Source organism: Trachurus trachurus, assembly GCF_905171665.1.
Source record: "Trachurus trachurus genome assembly, chromosome: 19".
NCBI classification, from domain to species: domain Eukaryota; kingdom Metazoa; phylum Chordata; class Actinopteri; order Carangiformes; family Carangidae; genus Trachurus; species Trachurus trachurus.
The window spans coordinates 19,455,696-19,471,417 of NC_139913.1; the positions used below are offsets into that span (position 1 = coordinate 19,455,696).

Here is a 15,722-nt window from a genome sequence, read left to right on the forward strand (position 1 = left end):
CAAAATAAAAGGCCGATATAGATATGCGTCAAAATGCTGAAAATCGGCGACGATAATCGGCCAAATCGATAATCGGTCGATCCCTAGTTTAGTGACAATTTTCAAGTAAGTGTGACAAATATCTTAAGGTTACCGAAACTTTCCCTGCTGCTTTTAGTCCTACATTGTAATAAACTGAATATTTTGGTGTTAAAGTGCTGCTTGGACATTCCCTTGTTTTCTGTGACTGATATTCATCACAAATATCTTTGAAAATGACTGGCTGATACATCAATAATGAAAACAACAGTTTGATGCAGCAGTAGAGAGCAGCAATTTCAACCAGGGTTGAAATGAATGTGAGCTTCAAATGTTAAAGGAAGCTGTTTTTCCCCCTCCGTGAGTCTGTCCTTTGGCCCTTTAATAAATAAGGGAACAGCAAAGAAAGCTGCTTAAATATACCGAGATAAACAGTTGCACAGACAATCAGAGCAGATCAGAGGTCAGGCGTACAGGGTTTGTCTGTCTCTGGTGCAATCACGTCTCTCTACGACTCAGCCGCCTAAGCAGGAGAGATTTAATTGGCAACTTGAAACCGGGGCAGAAGCGGTTGAAAGTCAAAATCGACAACTACACATCCCCCCCGACACATACACACTTGTCTTTGCATAATCAGAAAGTCTAAGATTTTTCTCACAGTCAGAAATATCTCCCATGAAAGTTATTAAGGGATGATTAAAGCGTTGGCATGGGCTACTGCTATCAAATGTTTCCTGCTGCAGATTGACACCTCGCCTGTGGGGAGGCTGAATTTAAATTTCACAAGCAGGAGAGGCACTTAGTCTGGCATATATTCAAACCTCGACCCACTGCACTTCACTTCACACCCACACATGTCTGACAAAGCAGTCTGCACAGGAACGCTGGTATGATTTTTGTGAAGCTTTGCCATCCAATAAAACCTGGAGGTAGCTTTTGCCTGGCATCTCTAATGATTTCAGTATTCACAGTCGGCGCTGCTGATGGCATGAAAAATATTTCCACATTGGAATTTTTCAAACATCCTGTAGGCTATGCATTCATTATGGCTGGTGTGTGTTGTACCACGGTGTTAACATGATATTAAAGCTGTGGCCACAAGCTCTGCACTGTTTCTTGTCTGGTATAATTCAGGGGGAAACTGCAATACCAGATGGAGAGATGAACAAAGCAGTAAAAGGACTTTTGGGAGAAGATGAAAGGAGCAAAGGGGTACAAAGACACTCTGCATCGAGTCAAAGAGCAAAAAAAAAAAAACGGAAACCCACTGCAGCAAAGTGGAGAATAAGCAGCATGATTTTTTTCCCTTCTCGATCAAAAACAGTCGGCAACCTCACAGATACATGTCTAAACAACATGTGACACCCATTTGCATAGTTTCAGTGTGTGGGCTTGCTGCGTGCTTTGAAAAATGCGGGACAGTGTGGTGCATGAGTTTGTGCTTGTTAATTCATACCTCTATGCATGCAGAGAGTGCGTGAGTCCCTGTCTCTCTGTCTGTCTGTGCACAACATCTGCATCGGTTTACCTGTTTCTGCCTCTCAGCAATGACGCAAGTTTGGTTTTATTGAAGCTGCAGAGATAACAGAGCACCGGTCTGCACATCAGTGTGACTGACAGCTTAATGTTACCTGAAGCCAGTTTTCACACTTTCACTTGACACATAAGGACAAGCATGCTCATTGTTTTGTGCAGAGCAGATAGTTAAACAGAAGCCTTACAGCTGCAATACCTGGAACAAGCTGTCAACACATTAGTGACATAAACTGATTTGTGCTTATACTTGCACAATGTACTGCACATTTAGCATATTTGCCAAAAAAAAAATACCCTAGTAATTTGATCAAGTGATAATATAGGCTAATGATACTGGTAAGGCAGCATTAATGTTTCTGCATCCTCAACATCATTAAACGGGTTCTTTAATATTTTATAAAGATGTCTTCAGATTGGATTGCATGTCCGTAAAAGCTTGAATAAAATGAAAATCAAGTTGGGATTAAAGGGATAGTTCACTCAAAATTGAAATTTCACTCATTATCTACTCACCCTCATGTCAACTAAGGGCTGGGAGAAGTTTCAGAGTCCTCCGTGCCTATATTTTAAGTGTTGCTCAGCCGGAATCTTGCGCGATTTGCGGAGCCGGAACTGGGTGTGAGATTTGCACAGACACAGGCAAAGCTGAGACACTGGGAGCTTCCGCTACAAACAAGCTTAAAACCTATATTTATTTAATTTTTTTCGGAACAATTTCTCATGTTGGGGCTTCAATACAAGAGGAACATTACAGACGAGCAGTATGGAGGTATTTGGATGTTTTTTGGTGTGTCTTTTTGGATAAAGAAAAGTGAGCCCCGTTTGCGACCGTCATATGGCAGTGCAGTGCTGCGCCAACCCCCCCTGTAACTCAGAGAAGGCACGGAGGACTCTGAAACTTCTCCCAGCCCTTAGTCGACATGAGGGTGAGTAGATAATGAGTGAAATTTGAATTTTGAGTGAACTATCCCTTTAAGGTTTAGCAGTAACACTTCACTGGCAGCTACAGAAAGTCTGGCAGAAACGACTTGATGGAAAAACTCCCTAAACAAAAAGGCAGCATTGCCATTCATCACTTCAACTGCTCCAGCACCTCATGGCACAGTCGACTGCCGCAAATGCCACGAGAGGGACCATAATGGTCCTTAGCTCCTGTGCCAGGTGTAGGTCTCAAAAGGATCGCAGAGAGTTTTTTCTCAGCAAAGAGGACATCTGGTGACTGAGGGATGAAGTGACGAGCCAGGAGAAGAAGCTCAGATCAAAAGTAAAAAAAGGGGTAAAAGAGATGGAGAACAAATCGGAAAGAAGAGGAAACTAATGAGCAGAAACCTCTGGAGAAGAAACTGAGACTGAGGGCTGGCTGTCTGTTTCACACTGCTTCAGAGCCAATCAACAGCAGGTGGACGACACAAAACACTGAGAACTGAAGAAACAATGGGAAAAAAGAAGGTTTTCCTCAGCCTAGGTTCACTTAATATTTATGGGGGGGTTGTATCCCAGTCTCCATTTTTGGTGCTGATGTATTTCAACCATTTCATCACGAAATACCCATCCTAATAAAGGCTTTTTATTTTTTGCTAGAGAAGTGGCTTGGACGTTTTCTTTTGTCACTTAATATTTATATCTAGTGTATACAAGCAAAACCTCGAGCCATGATGTAAATCTATCAACAACTCAGGATAGTTGTAGCCTATTGCAGAGGCTGCCTTTAGGCTACCTTTAACAAACAACTGATTGTCTGATTGCAGAATATGAGCACAAATTATTCATTATCAGAAGCAAACTGATCACTTTCGGCCAGAAACAACTGTCCTAGCAACCATGTCCACATCTTTAGACACAAAAAAGTCATAATGTTAGTATAGTGTTAGCGTTGCTAACTTTAAGCATTTTTAAAATGGCTGCCCAAAGGCATGCTACTTCAGTGTTACATAGAAATATAGGAATAATGTCAAGTGCATTTTTTTCTCATGCCTCTTCCTTTCACCCTGTTTTTGTTTCTGTGTTTTTTTTTTCATTTTATGATCCATATTGAACTCAAACATGACAGATTCAGCTGTGCTGCCAGAGCACTTGAACACATCAGTGGCTATGTCATAAAAAGCAACTTCAAACATGCATGCTATTCTTACCTTGCAGTGAATTTTTTTTATACAAAATTAATTATCTCTTTTGTCAAATACCCTTTGTACCAAAAGAGACACTGCTTGAACAAAAACAGACTGCAGACTTCAATGGAAGGATTTTAATTATTTACTTTCCTTGTTTTACTTTACTTGGCATTATTTTGTTCTTTACTATCAGCATTAAGCACCTTACTCTGCAATAGATTAATGTTGAGGACAAAATGCAGTTTCCTCTGTTCTGGAGCAGTTTCCCAGATATTGTAGCCTACATTATTGTTGTGGAAAAACAGATTGGCTCGAATAATATGGAATAATATGGCGAGTTTAGAGTAAGTAGGAGTAAACGTTTACATCTGGGATGAAGCGCTCTCTCATCAATCATACAGGAGGCTGAATGAGACACAGCGGATCTCTAAATGATGCATCACTGCTTAAATCCATGTTCAACCTTCTGGCTGACCGCTCCGCCAATGACTACAAACTCACTTCCAAAACATCCATGAAGATCTCCAAAGAAAAACAAGACAAACTAAAGTTGCAATTATGAGGTTTATGTAATTGAGGTCAAGTCTTTTTTGAGTCTTTATGTACTTAAATACCATGTACCAAGTAGCATGTTTTTACTCAAGACTAGCATGACCATCAAATCAAAAGTGAACATGAACCCGTGTTATGTTTGTTTACCACAGGTTTTATCAACTTCAAACTAAAGGTAGTATGAAAGAAACACTTTGTAGCCTACCAGACTGCAGAAAAGATAACAGACGTCTTGATGTTGACCACATTCGCAGAATTAACATTGCTGTTCAATGAGTTCGGGGAAAACAACACTTTGAACAACCACAACTTGAAAATCCACTCTGAATTACTCACTGCATGATATTTATCCAAGGGAAGTTGCCAGAGAACAGAAGCTAAATCTCGCTCATCAATCATTGGTTTGCAACAACAAGATGTTTGAGTCTATAAAGTAACATTACATTTCTTATCAACATAATGACCTCATAGAACATATCAGCCAAATGTTCAGTGTTTTTGTTTTCCCTTCACATCAATTCCTGCAAATATCTGTTTGTTGCAGCTAAAGAAGGATTAACATGTTTATGCCAAGGTCTTAGTAGGGTCACTGGGAGCGCTCGGTTGAAAGAGTCAAAAAGGAAGCGGCAGGAACAAAGACTGTTTATAAAGATGGGTGTATCTCTATAACATCAGCCAGAGGTTTTGGAGGCTCGGAGGAACACTGTCCTGTTAGCAATGCTAGCATAGCTGAGCATCTGGCGGTTTGCTGGGCTGGCTAACACAGTGCTAATTCATTTGCCGGCTAATTAGCTACAGTAGTAAACCCACTATGCTAACCAACAGGAACAGACACTGATTCTTACTAAAAAAAAATACTACTGGCTGAACTTCACTCAGCTCAAAAAAAAAACCCAAAACAGGGGTTACCAGATACAAACAAGCATACAAATATTTAATTTGAAACTTTCACACGACTAGCCTTGATTTACTCCCATGGACACAAGCAACTGCTTCCCACGGACTGCCATGGTGTCTTCAAAAAACTTGCAGTCAACTTAGTGGATGGCCTGAAACTTCTGAGTTTGCCCTGTAAAGCCGTGTGGTTAATTAGTGAGCTTTCTTTTGCTCCTGTCTGTCTGTCGGGGGGGGAAACATTCAGCTAAACCAGTCCTATAAACAATCACACACAAACTGAATCATGCAATGTTTTTTTTATTGTGCGGATTAAAAAGCGGAAAATACTATAAAGTTATGTCATCAGACAGGTTCGGGTCACAGCTGCTGTGTGAAGCACTTCTCTCACAGAGTCAATGGTTTTGTGGTCAAATGCGTCACTGAAACAATTTAAAAAATTACATATAGGCCTATACATGTTACAGAATGTAGGCTGTTGGGGAAATACACTGAATGACGCTGACTCAACACTATAAGAGATCCAGTTCATTTTGCAAACAGTACAGTTATACAAATATCTATTTTTCTTTTATATAGAAGCATTTTATGGAGCTAATTTATTCCCTCATTCAGGGAAAGATGTATGGGCGGAGTTGTGTTGTGTTTACTGTAGGCCTACTTAAAGCAGAAGTGAGTGATCCGGTCGTTTTCGCTAATGCTGCGTTCCAGGCAGGCTTTTGAAATCGTAAATTACAGCTTCAAGTCACAACTTACGACTTTGTAGCGTTCCAGGCAACCCACTCGTGTTTTTCCGACCTGTTTTACCGGTGAAAGTCACTATAACGGCCACAAAAATACGAGTTTCCTTGAACGCACCATAACAGTCGTCGTCGCTACGTCACCACATTCACGGCGTTCCTTGGCTGCACACACAGCCCTGCATGCCGTTCTCTCTCCTCATTGGATAAAAACTGTAGGATACGATAAATGTTTTCTCTTCGGCTCAGAGCAGAGCAGAGGGACTGAGAGACCCGTGTTTCAGACCAAACACTCTATGTAAGTGATTGCTGTCGGAAGATATAACTATTTAAGACTTATATTAACACAAATATATCACTCACTTCTGCTTTAACAAACTGCATAGAAATGACTGGCCAATTGTTGTGCATTTGATGGTAATGACAGGACATCCTCTCATTATCCTACATACTGTAAGTTTAAAGGTCACACAAACCACTCATGTTATCACACTATGTATGAGCCTAAATATAAACTGCATCAAGTGTAATGCTGTTCGAATCACTTCATTAATTTATCCGTTTTGTCTCGTAATTCAAGTCAGTGAACCAAGTTGCTTAAATTTGCCACCGAAGAACACATGTTAGAGAGGATGAGGTAAATATGAACTAATGCAGTAAAAAAGAAACAGACATTGGAAAGACAGAGGTTGACAGGCAGGACAGGAGACAAAGAGGACAGCTCAGCTGACCCTCATATGGAGCAGTTTTGTGTTAGCTGTGTGGTGACAGGAAGGTTGCCATCACAATAAGAGTCTAGTCAAGTACGGTCTCGCCTGGAGACATGAATAGGCCTCCTCAGCAGCCATTCATCCCTCCCACCATCACTCCTTCCTGCCATCCCTCCACACAGCCAGTAAACCCATGCTGTGAACTCCAATACAACAGCTTCCTCTGTTGGCTGGCCTTGTATGAAAAGTTAATGGTAATTGCCCACAGATGCCACATTAGGGTACGATAGCGGGGCCGGGGGGAGAGGGAATTGGCTCTGAAAAGAATACTCAGAGGAAAAAATGGAAGTCATAATTGTGGTTTCAAAGAAACAGAGAGGAGTTATTCAGCATCATCACAGAGAGGTCTGTGGAGTCCCTCGGGACAACCCTGGCCATGGGACATCATTGTCATCAAACCGACACTGAAAAAGAGTTTGGAGACGAGTATTCGCCACATAATGGGCAGATTAAAATTCCTCTTTGACAGGAGTTTGCTATTCATCCACGACTTGTGCTCCGAGTTCAAGATAAAGATCTGATCTCTTTTCTTTTGACTGCTTCTTTAGGCAAAATGAAAGAAAAGTTGAATGGGAAAAATCTCTGCAGTCGTTTGACCGCCATTGTTTCATATTCTGATTTTTTTTCCAAGATGCATCAGATACAACCAACTATCTTATCACTGAAAACTGCATGACTTCCTGGCATGTCATTTCTCATAGTTATACATAAAACTTAACATGCAGGAGTTCAATTTATGTACAAAAATGGAGATAACAATGTAACATCTGAATACTGTTACAGTTCATAGAGCATGATCTGTAGCAGACAGTTACTGTAGACATGAGCTGAATGAATAAACAACTATAAAGGCATAAATGCTCCAATTGTGAAATGAAAGTGATGGCTAAACGTAACAATCATAATCAATTTGTCTAGTGATAAACTATTTTGATAATAGGTTTTTTTTTTTTTAGGCATTTCAATGAAAATTGGATGAATATTGAAATATTGTACCTTCTCAAATATTAGGATTTGGCACTTTTTCTTTGTCATACATGAAAATAAAGCTAAAAGTGGTGGGGGAAGTATTAAAATAGCAACAGACCAACAGCTGAGAAAGTGAGCTAAAGGTATTAGACACAGCTGAACCGGGTGCTGATTATTGCGCAGTGGTTAAAGCGCGGTCATGTTTTTGTTTTTATCTGTAAAACCACAACCTTTTCAAATGAATTACCTGCTTCAGGTCACGTCTCTCTCAGATCTCCGTGCTGGTTGCACTGTGCAGCCATTTGTAGTTGCACAAGAATATCGAACTGACTCAATCAGAAGCAGCTTCCCCCGCTCTGTCAACAGCTCTGTCCAGCCCGGCAGATTGAAACCTAGTTGGGATTTTATTAACATTCATAAGATGGATGTTTCAAAGTAACTGCACGACAACTGTACATCTGCTCATTATCCATCACCCCGCACCCTTACGTAAATGATCCAGTCGTGACCTCCCGGTGACCCATGTGTCCACTGTAAAGTCAGTGATCCTCCAGCCACAGTTTAACCTTCGACAATCTGTCTGATGTGCAGTGCTGTTTTTTTTTAAATCCCTGCAGCCGTTCTATTTCTGTCTCTATCTCTAGGCTGGAAAAGGAAAATTAAACCAACAACACAGTAGTGGGTGTGAGACTTTAAACACAGAGGGAGGATTTAATTAATTCTTGATGTTAATAAGAAGATAAGCATAAGTACAATATATCCTTATGTTATGTAACTAAATACAGGTTTAAAAAAAATGACCCTGGTGAGTCCTGAAATATAGAAATACTTGATTTCCCACTTTGTGGTGTAAAGTGAAAATATTATAACACACAAGTATGAAGAACTTGCTTTGTATTTTCTTTTATCATCTGTTATTGATTTGCTTGAGCGCTCTGGTAGTCTGATAAGGCCATGTTGGTTTTGATTCTGCGTCATGGTGAAAAAAAGTGAGTGTGACACAAAAACTGAAAGAGACATGATGAGACACAGAGATAGGAGAGATGCAAAGAGAGAGAGGGAGAGAGAGATGGGGGATTAGAGAAATCCTTTTCCAGATCACTGGGGATCAGGTCAAATCTTCATTATTTTGCATTTCGGGTGACGGAGAGTAAGACTAACTGCACGATAGCTTCAATTACTCCTGCCCTCACCTGCCAGTCAGAAAAACATCAGGGCAGAGTCACAACCAAGACGCTGATAATCTTTCATGTAGCAGCTCAAAGTTTCCCAGGTCTGAATTTGTTGATTTGTTGATTGTGATATGAAACGATCAAGGGTCTGAAGAAGCTTATAGCTAGGTATGATGTCACTGTCAAACCACAACTACGCACAGCAGATCTGCAGGTTACATTTAATGTGCAGCAGCTACAAGATCATGGCAAAGTAACCACAGAAACCTCTGCGCCTAGGTTCACAACAAATCTCTTCTAATGAATTTATTTTTTTGTGCAGTTTTTACTGTGAATAAATCACAAGTGTAAGTTGCACAGAGTTTCAGAGCAACAGAGTTCAAACCTGTACAGCTTTAAAGGGATAGTTAAGCATTTTGGCAAATTGCCCCATTGCCATAATCCCTATAGTCATAGCAGTAGGTTCGTTACCTTTAATTGTCGGTGCAAGCTATTTTTAGAACGGCGGAGCAGAGCCGTGAGCTGCTCAGAGCTACGCTACGGAGGCTAATGGGATTTCTTGGTTTCTCTCATCAAACTCATCAAATACACAATCCAACAACTCCAAAACGCTTTCGTGGACAAGTTGTGATCTGGACATTCACCACGCTATGAGATAATGACGGAACGTTACGAAACTGAGCCGTTTTCGAGGTAAATACAGAGTCTGCTTGCTGAAAAACTGTCCCTGAAGGCAAGACGCATCAGTGGTTTTGCATGAATTTACCTCTAAAACGACTCTGTCTCGTAATGTTCCGTTATTATCTCATAGCGTGGTGATTGTGCAGCTCACAACTTGTCCACGACAGCGTTTTGGAGTTGTTGGATTGTGTATTTGATGAGTTTGATGAGGGAAACCAAGAAATCCCATTAGCCTCTGTAGTGTAGCTCTGAGCAGCTCACGGCTCTGCTCTGCCGTTCTAAAAATAGCTTACACCGACAATTAAAGGTAACGAACCTACTGCTATGACTATAGGGATTATGGCAATGGGCCAATTTGCCAAAATGTTGAACTATCCCTTTAAGTTACATGTTAGCATGCAGATAATGGTTGTATCCAAAATCACTCACTCACTCACTGCTCGGTATTCACTATCGGAGAAGCTTGACACAGACGACTGAACACTGAGCTTATTGGATCAATGAAAAAACACAAACACTATTCAGGTCTCATTCTCTGCAGTCTTGTTCCCAGCAGGATGAAGCTGAACTAACCACAAAGTTGCAACTGTGCTAAATCTCACAAAACACAATACACCACAGGATATAACCTGAGGGTGGCGCTACATGAAAAAACATACAAATCGACCACACTTGGATCGATGGCAAAATTACTTTCAAACATCACTGGTCACTAAACTAAGACAAAAAAAATAGTTTTTTTTTTTACAGAAACAAATCATCCTTTCCTCTTCATTGCAGGAAGAAACTTATTGAGGCAACTTTTATGTCCGTTTTAGATTATGGAGACATTTTCTACAGGCATGCATCATCTACAACTCTACACCCACTCACACCGTATATCATTCAGCCCTGAGATGTATTACAGGCGACAGCTACAACACTCATCACTGTGACCTGTATTCTAAAGTTGAATGGCCCTCACTATCTAACAAGCATGAGAGACACTGGATTTTATTTATTTATAAAGCTCTCGCTGGTCTCTTACCGTCCTATATTAACTCTTTAGTATCTTTTAATGCAAGTCTCCATCATGCACATTCAAAGGACTGGCTCACACTGCAGGTTCCCTCTGTTAACACTGAATTTGTAAAGTCCAGTTTTTCTTACTGTGCACCTGCAACCTGGAACACTCTGCAAAACCATCTGAAAGTTTTATCATTAGGACAATTTAAATCCATAACTGCATCTTATTTTACCTCAACTGCTCCAGTTTTTAACTAGACTTTGCTGTTTTCAATATGTCTTTGTCACTTTTACTTTTTGGTATTTCGGGTATGCTTGTATGTTTCAAACGTTTTGTGTTTTGTCTTGTCCTCAAATGTTTTGTGTCTCGGCTATATTGTAAATGAGGTTGCTCCTCAATTTCCAAGTTTAAACAAAGGTTATTATTATAACTTCCAAACACATGTAAATCTGCACCACATTTCATGACGACCCAGTGGGTAGGCCACAATATCAACCTCATGGAGAGGAACAGTCAGGGTCAACATCAAAGTCATTAAGACTCGTCCTCTAGGCACCGTAAATGTCTGTATGGAATTTAAATGCAGTGCATCCAATAGTCTAGAAAACATTTCAGTCTGGACCACCCAACACACAGCTAAATACACAAAGATTTAGCCTACTGGTTTAACAGGATGTGAGGATTCTTTTGATTTTCTCTGTTTTACATTAGTGAGTGTTGTTCAATTTGTGACTTAAAGGGATAGTAGCATTTTTTAAAGTGGGGTTGTATGATCTACAAATAGCCTCTAAGTACTTTAATTGCAGTAGAAGACTCTCTGCACTCCTCCCGTTAGCAACGCCAGCCCATAGCCCTGCCCAGAGATTTACAACATACAGTGTTGTGAATGGACCCAAAGAAACGGCCTATTTTCGCGGCCTAAAAGAGGTTTTACCTGAAAAAAAAAACCACAGTTCCATTGGTCGCTATAATATAATTTTTTCCAGCCCTTCAAAGTGCAGGAGAAACGCAGTTTTTATTTGGACCTAACTAACTCAAGTTAGGTCACCGCCCAGGGTTAGCGCCCACCGATCAGCAGTTGGTTAGGTCCAAATAAAAACTGCGTTTTTCCTGCACTTTGAGGGGCTGGAAAAAATTATATTATAGCAAACAATGGAACTGTGTATCTTTTTTTTCAGAGTTAGCAGTCCCCGCCCTCGTCCCTACGTCACCACATGCACGCGCATCCCTTGGCTGCACACACAGAGAGGACCGCCCCTTTATGCCGTTCTCTCTCCTCATTGGATAAAGGTTGTAGGATACAAGGAAAGTTTTCTCCTCGGCTTACAGCAGAGCAGAGTGACTGACAGACCCGTGTTTCAGACCAAACACTCTATATAAGTGATTGCTGTCGGAAGATATAACTATTTAAGACTTATATTAAGACAAACATTCCGCTTACTTCTGCTTTAAAGGTACTAATTCTCAGTTAGTGCTGTCTTAGACATGCATTAAACGTGGGGTATATGTCCTAACAAGAAGAAAAAAAAGAAAAAGATTAAAATCTGATATGAACAGCGATTTAAAGTTGTGTAAGATCTTTGAGATACTGCTTTTACTGATGTACACGTCACTACTGGCCGCAGACGTCTTGACAACTGGTGCAGTGACAAGGAACAGCACAAAACACGGGGAAAAGATAAACAGCCCAGCTTGTAGGCACTGGAGAAGATCCACTCCTGGGCGTGCGTGTGTGCTGCCATGAAAAATGCATTGTGAAAATGCTGGAGGGCGCCTGTAAAAAACCAAACCAGTTTTCCACCCTGATGCACCCAGCGGAGGGCTCCGCATAAACATGAAGCTGCATTGCTCTTCTGAGAGCAGCGGCCCAGATATAAACCTGCTATTGTCGCTGCCGCTTTCTGATCAAAACCTGTTCAAACACGCTTAACCCGGTAACCTCGCTGACGCCGTGCCAGGAGAAGAGAGACAAAGAGATCAAAAATAAAAAAAACACACCTGCACAACGCCACCATGCCTAGTACTGACGCCTACTGCAGCGAGTGACAGCTCGCGGCGGATGAAACATCTTCCAGGATGCTGTCGACTTCCTGTTTAGAGTGTGCATGAGTGTGTGTGTGTAGGTGGGTGGGTGTGTTCCTTTACTGGGTGTCTTCTTCACACTATGTGAAGCACTTTCAGTTTGCAGTATAGAGTCAGTCAGAGTGTGTTTTATTGGATTACGGGACCAGTCTCAGAAGAATGAATATTTTTTAAAGTGTTAAAATCCTTCTTTTGTAACATGATAAAACAAATCAATCACAATAATGATCCCATTCATCAGTCTGTTTTTATCTCAATTGCTTTCACATGTCAAATTGAGAGATGTTTCTACGTGTTTTGCCAAACCTCTCAGGCCCATTCACCGGCAATTGGTTCCTAAAAACACATAAAACAGCTGAAGATTGACAATAGAAAGCCAAAAAATCCTGCTGATGCAAAGTTAGAAGGTAAATTTGATATTTAACAGGAAGAGGGATGTGTCTTCCCTCCAAAATAAAACATTCAATCAATGGATATGCTCTACGGTTGTTTAAGTTCCATTACATTGTGTTAGCCAAGGTTAAAGCGCTGGAAAAGAATCCAGTCACTAAAAAGTGCAAGTTATAACTCAAAGACTGGAGTCAGGAAGGTCGCTACAGCTACAAACATGCATCTGTGTGAGTGGATATGAATCTTCACTGATTTCACTTCTCTACACTCCATTACCTCTGCACTGAGCCTCCACACACAACTGAGCACTGCAGGTTCACAGGTTCAAGCCCTGAGCCCTGAGCCCTCTAATACGCTCTCCCTCAGTAAGAAATCTCAACGGCTACTCCAGGTGTGTGTGTATGTGTGTTTCTGTGTGTATGTGTGTGTATGTGTATGCTCCTGCCATCTGGCCCAAAAGTCTGCTTCCTACCATCTTTCCAAACAGGAAGCCAAAACAAATCCTTGATGGCACGGGTCAGTAGTTTAATTGTCTCTGTGGGATTTCTGTGCAGCCAGCAACCCAAACACAAACCCCTTCATCTCCACAGCACCGGACCAAGCAGCACTTTGAAATCCATTCATCACACTCACAACCTGTGTGTTTGTGTGTGAGAGTGAGTGGGTGCAAACATGTCCTTTATGTGCATGCAACTACACATATTGCTCTGCTCTCTATCAATAAATTGTGTCTGTGAGCAGGGCCGTTGTATAGGGGAGAAAGGTGTTAGAAAGGATTATAATTCTAGGGGCCCGTGCAGCGCCCAGTAGGGCCCACAAAAAACCCCATTGGTAGACTGAATTATTCTGCATAAGACCGTGACTAATACTCATAGTAATTTTGCATTAGCATCAAAACAAAGTAGGCTAAATAAAAAATGATAATACATACGTAGTAAGAAAAAAAGTGGAAAAGTCAGGGGTCCACTTTAGAATTCTTTCAGGGGGCCCAGAATTCCTAGCAACGGCCCTGCTGCGAGAGAGCGTAGGCTACACACACACCTGTACCTCTCTCCTTCACCCGTTTCACTCCTCAGATTAATATTATAACTTCAAAAATTCTAAATTAGTCCAGATGTGCAAAAGTCTCCCTGCAAATACACATCACAATACACATAACACACACAAACACCCATGCACCCATGCACCCCTCCCATCCCCTCCCCTCCCACACACCTCAGGAGACCCCACCCAGAGAGAGACCCCCATGTGCTGCAGCGCCGTTACAACCGTGTGTGTGAGATGCTGACAGCTCCTTGTTTCCGCCTTCACGCCGAGCTGAGCGCTCAATGACAGCCGGTGTCAAGCGACCACACTCGGTGTGACACCAACTGCTTTCCCCGCTTACCTTCAGACGGAGTCCGGCTCCTGCAGCCCCGGGTCCAGGCAGCCCCCTCCTCTCCTCTCCTCTCCTCTCCTCTCCGGTGAGATGCTAACGCCGGTCACTTCCCAACTTATCCCCGCCACGCATCACGAGGACACGAGGAAGAGTAGTTTCACTATGAAGCGCGAGCTCCAGATGTTGACGAAGGCGTTGTTAACGTGACAAGTAGATGTGAGATATCAGTCACTGAAAGCCCGGTTTCTGTGTGAGGCACAACGGCTGCTCTGTCTGTCCCCACGCCGCCCACGGTGCTGCTGCTGCGGCTGCCGCTGCCGCTGCTGCTGCTGCTGCTGGATGACAGGTCACTGACTGACTGACCGACCGACTCACAGAGAGACGCCGCTCCGCCGGCCGGCCGCACACCGCCCCCTAGCGGTGATGCTGAGCAACTACAGGCCTGCAGAGCTCAGCGCAGCCCCGGTAGAAATCCGATACTACAGGCTTGTAGTAGCCTACTAATTAAAAGGTTTTATAAAATCGAGTGACAGCATAGACTAGGAAATATAATATGGATGGTAACATAGGCCATTTACTGTGTTTCTCAGCATTAAATACAGATTTAAAATGGCACACTGACAGCTATTGAAGAAAAGCCATTGTGATGGATATTATAGGCTACACAATGTCAATTATCCAGATTAAACTGTGTATTAATACATTTCTGTATTTGTTTGTTTGGTTGGTTTTTTTGGGGTTTTTTTTTTTTGCTTTTGCACTAACTGGTGCTTTGAAATTTTTGAATAAAATTTAAAATCCCCCAAATAATAATAAAATTATGTTTAGGCTACAATCCCTATGAAATGAAGTGTATACAGTTATTAACAGTTTTTGAGCTGTAAAAGAGTACCTCAGAACAGAAAATTAAGATTACATTTAGAAAACTGCTTCAGTTGCTGAACCTCTATTAAGGCCTGAGCTAAGAGCTATATTATGGTCTGTCACACACAACTAAACATATTAAATATTAAATAATTAAATTTTAGTCAAATTAGAAATGTCCATATGTTTTCTCGGTGCATTTCTCTGTTTGACAAACTCTGTGATATCAGTAGTGCAGATGTTTATGATACTGAAAAGGCCTGAGGTAATGTGAGAGTTAGGTACTTTCCAGTGCCGTGCATGAACTGCTCCAGACAGGCAATCCAGCACTGATGCACAAATATTTGTTTCTTTTTAATGTATTGAATTAAATAGCTTGAAATTAAACTAAATAAATAAAGTAGAAGATAAAAAATTAAGCAGAGCAAGCATAATTTTTGAGTCAGAGTTTCTGCCTTTTGTCACTGAAACTAATATAGTCAGGAGAGTCAGGAGAAGAATTTGCTGCAATTGTCTGCTGAGTTTCTTCTGAGTGAGGCTTCTCCTGTAAGATGGATGA

At 41.5% G+C, this 15,722-nt stretch overlaps 1 protein-coding gene across 1 annotated transcript in view; it reads right to left on the reverse strand.

The window, feature by feature from the left end:
* rhbdf1b (rhomboid 5 homolog 1b) overlaps positions 1 to 14,373 on the reverse strand; it is a 67,809-nt gene extending 53,436 nt beyond the window's left edge. The window contains exon 1 of the mRNA XM_083993688.1: positions 14,309 to 14,373. The gene's annotated coding sequence lies outside the window, so the exon portion shown is untranslated. The remainder of the gene's footprint in view (positions 1 to 14,308) is intronic.
* Between the last annotated feature and the right edge of the window lie 1,349 nt (positions 14,374 to 15,722).